Source organism: Sciurus carolinensis, chromosome 3 (genome assembly GCF_902686445.1).
Source record: "Sciurus carolinensis chromosome 3, mSciCar1.2, whole genome shotgun sequence".
Taxonomy (NCBI): Eukaryota; Metazoa; Chordata; class Mammalia; order Rodentia; family Sciuridae; genus Sciurus; species Sciurus carolinensis.
This window is the reverse complement of record NC_062215.1, coordinates 52,201,501-52,205,663: the sequence shown is the minus strand read 5'-3', so window position 1 is coordinate 52,205,663 and position 4,163 is coordinate 52,201,501.

Sequence of the window (4,163 nt, the reverse complement as noted above, 5' to 3'; positions counted from 1 at the left end):
CAAAAATGTGTACATTGTGTGCTTAATTGGTGCTCAGGGGAGCCAAGAATTCCAGGCCTTGCCCCTATCTGGAAAAGTTTAAAAAGGGAAGAATACAGAAACAGGAAATGATCACCTTTAATCCCACCACTAGGGGGCACATTTTCTTTGGTATTTTTTTCTATACATTTGAGTCTCAACAAATGAACAAAAAATACACTTTCATTTCAGCCTCACAACAGCAGTGAAAAGATTATGGACACCGAAATATATTTTAAAGCTGAAGTAAAAGGATTTGGGGATAATTGGCTATTTTCAGTTGTTCATTTCTTTCTTTCATTGGCACCTGATGTGGATATCAGACTTTGTTCACCTCTGCAAGTTAATTGTAGAGCTATTTTGTCATCTTTTTGTTTGTTTGTTTGTTTGGTGGTGCTGGGGATTGAACCCAGGGCCTTGTGCATGCAAGGCAAGCACTTTAGCAAATGAGCTGTATCCCTAGCCCCTATTTGTCATTATTTTATATTTTGAAATATTTCAAAGATCTTCCTGGATTTTCATTTCTATTTTTGTGTGTTTTAAGATATAACAAGGGCAGGGGAGGTGGCTTAGTGGTAAAGTGCTCCTGGGTTCAATACCCTGTATCCAAAAAATAAAAAATAAATAAAAAGATATACCAATGTTCAACACTTGAATATCCCACCCAGCTTGAGAAATTGAATCTTAGTATCATTTATATGTGCCCACTGTAACATGGCCTTCCTACTTCCCCAGAGCTGTGATCTTAAATGTTTTAGTGGTTTTACAGACTATTTACATACATCCTTAAGAATATTTGGTGGTGCACACCTGTAAGCCCAGCAACTTGGGAGGCTGAGACAGGATTTCGAGTTCAAAGCCAGCCTCAGCAACAGTGAGGCACTAAGCAACTCAGTGGGACCCTGTCTCTAAATAAAATACAAAATGGGGCTATGGTTGTGGCTCAGTGGTTGAGTGCCCCTGAGTTCAATCCCTGGTGCCAGAAAAAAAATACATTATTTCATGTGTTTTTGAACCTAATATAAATAAAATCACATTGTATTATGTCCTTTGTGGCATGCTTATTTATTTCATTTATTTTTTTGCTGGGGATTGAACCAAGGGTTCCTCTACCATTAAGCTACACCCCCAGCCATATTGAGAGGGTGTCTTGAAGTTGCCCAGGCTGGCCTCAAACATGTCATCCTCCTGCCTCAACCTCCTGAGTAGCTGGGATTACAGGCATGCACTACCTTCCCTGATTTGACATGTCCATTAAAAAATTAACATTAAGTTTTAGAGATTCATCCATGTTGAGGTTTATAGTTATTCATTTATTTTTACCATAGAGTAGACTATTTTTCATTGTCTGAATATATACTTTAAGCTAGGTGCAATGGTGTACACCTGTAATCCAGTGACTCAGGAGGCTAAAGCAGGATTGCAAGTCAAGGCCAACCTCACCAATTTGGCAAAGCCCTATCAAAAAAGGACTGGGGTCCTCTTGGCTTCCTGATCATGTGAGCTGCTTCCCTCCACCACACTCTTCTGCTGTGATGTTCTATCTTACCTGGAGCCCTGAGGAATGGAGCCAGCTGTCAATGGAGAGACCTCTGAAACCATGCTTCCTGTGCTCCACATAGCATCCAGAATTAGAAGTGTGTGAGACTGTCTCATGGAAAACAGAAGCTAACAGATTGTCAAATAAGATTAGCCATTTGCCAATTAGATAAAACATAAAAATGACTTGTGTGTTAGTCATCAAGTTGGATTGTTTCCTAGGTCTCAACCAGTGACAAGTTAATCCTCTGTCCAATCTCATCAGGATTTAGGTGTTTATCCAGTTTTCCAAACCAAAATCCAGAAATGAAACTAAGCCCAGTGAATATTCACTGATCATCTAATGTGTTCTCTAAGGCATTGACCAAGGCACTGCCATATGTTACTTCCTTTATCCTCTAAACCATCTCTTGAATAAAGGGAAGTACCTGTTCTGTAGTTCAGAAAAATGGCATCATCTCAAATAACCACAATGAAATTAACTGTTAGTGATGGGTTCAGAGCATACTGTCCCAGGATTTGGGGTATTTTAAATTGTAAGAATTGAGAACAACACATGCAAGAAGAATTTCTGACCTTCCCTTAAAGTCCTAAGTCCAGGGCTGGGGTTGCAACTCAGTGGTAGAACACTTACCTATCACATGTGAGGCACTGGGTTCAATCCTCAGCACCACATTAAAAAAAAATAATAAAGGTATTGTGTCCATCTACAACTAAAACATTTTTTAAAATGTTCCAAGTCCAGAGGAAATACGTACCTTTATGTCCAATGATAGAGAGCACAGGAGTATGGTCAGTTTGCCTGTCCTTGAGCTCATGCACCACAGGAATGAAGTAATTTGACCTTCAGGGATGGCACCATAAGTTCTAAGAAATGGCTCTCTCTCTAGGCTACAAGTGAATTCTGATTGACAAAGAATAGCTTGGAATGTAGCCTTTGAATCACCTCTTTAAAATTTCTCTGTTACTCCTGTCAGGACAGGCAGAATCACTGCCTCTGGGATGGGAGCCCCCAGCCAGCATTTCTCCTTTGCTAGCAAAGCAATAAAACTTCTTTCTCCCATTTTTTTTTTTTTTTTTTTTTTTTTAGAAAAAAGACGGGATGTAGTTTAGTTGTACAGCAATGCCACGTTAATCCCTAATATCGCAAATAGTAATAATAGTTTAATGAAGCATATTTGTTATGACATTACCCCCAGGAGAACTCCTGTACCTGTCTGATGGTACATTAATACATGAGATTTTCTAGGGTATATCCTGGAAATAGAATTGCTGAATCATTGGATGTGTAGTAGGTGCTTTGATTTCAACGTGTATCCCTTCCAAAATTCATGGAAACTTAATCTCTGTTGTGGTGGTATTAAAGAGGTGGGTCTTTGGGGAAGTGATTAAGTGAGAAGGATTCTGCCCTGGTGAATGAATTAATGCCCTTATAAAAGAAACTTTAAGAGAGTTACCCTTTTGTTTGTTCACTCTTATACCATGTGAGAACATAGCAATCCTCCCCTCTTGCCCTTCCACCTTCCACCATGTGACACGTTTATTCACCCAGAGGATGCAACAAGACACCATCTTGGAAACAGACCAAGTCCTCACTGAACTTACCAGCACCTTAATGTTGGATTTCTCAGTCTCCAGAACTGTGAGGAATAAACATGTACTGTTTATAAGTTATCCAGTCTCAGGCACACGTGGACTATAACACTAAGTGATAACAGTTTCCTAAAATGATTCTAGTAGTTTACAATCCTACCAGCAGTAATTGAGGATTCCCTTGCTCCACAATCTTCAATATTGTGATATTGTCCAAATTTGAAAATTTTACCTGTCCACTGGGTATGAAATAATACTTTGATATGCTTTAAAAAACTTGCATCTCCTGGGTTATTCTTTTTTTTTTTTTTTTTTTTTTTTTTTTTTTTGTGGTTCTGGAGATTGAACCCAGGGCTTTGTACTTGCCAGTCACATGCTCTACAAACTGAGCTATATCCCTAGCCCTCTCCTGGGTTATTAAAGAGACTGAGCATCTTATGATTTCACAACGCTTTTGTGAAATATATACTTACCTTTTGCTTGTTCTTCATTTTTTTTAAGCAGTGCCAGAGATGGAAACCAGGGCATGCTAGGCAAGTGCTCTACTTACTGAAATACATTCCCAGTCCCTTGTCCTCCAAAACTTTATTTTGCTTCAATACACCTAGATCTTTAATCTACATAAAATTGTTTTTTTGTTTTGTTTTGGTTTTGCTTTTGCAGTGCTGGGCATCAAACCCAGGGCCTTGTGCATGTTATGTAATGACCCTACCATTGAACTACATCCCCAGACCCCCTAAAATTGATTTAATTGTTGGGAAAAGCAATCCAATTTTTTTTTTCCACATGGATGACTAATTATCTCAACATAATTTATTAAATGATCCACCGCCTTTAAGCTATCTCATCTGAATTATTTCTATGTGTTCATCAGTTTATTTTTTTTTCTTGGCGGGGCAGATACTAGGGATTGAACCCTGGGGAGGTCTTGCTAAGTTGCTGAGGCTGACCTTGAATTTGGGATTCTGTACTTCAGCCTCCAGAGTTGCTAGATTACAGATGTGCCTCACCAT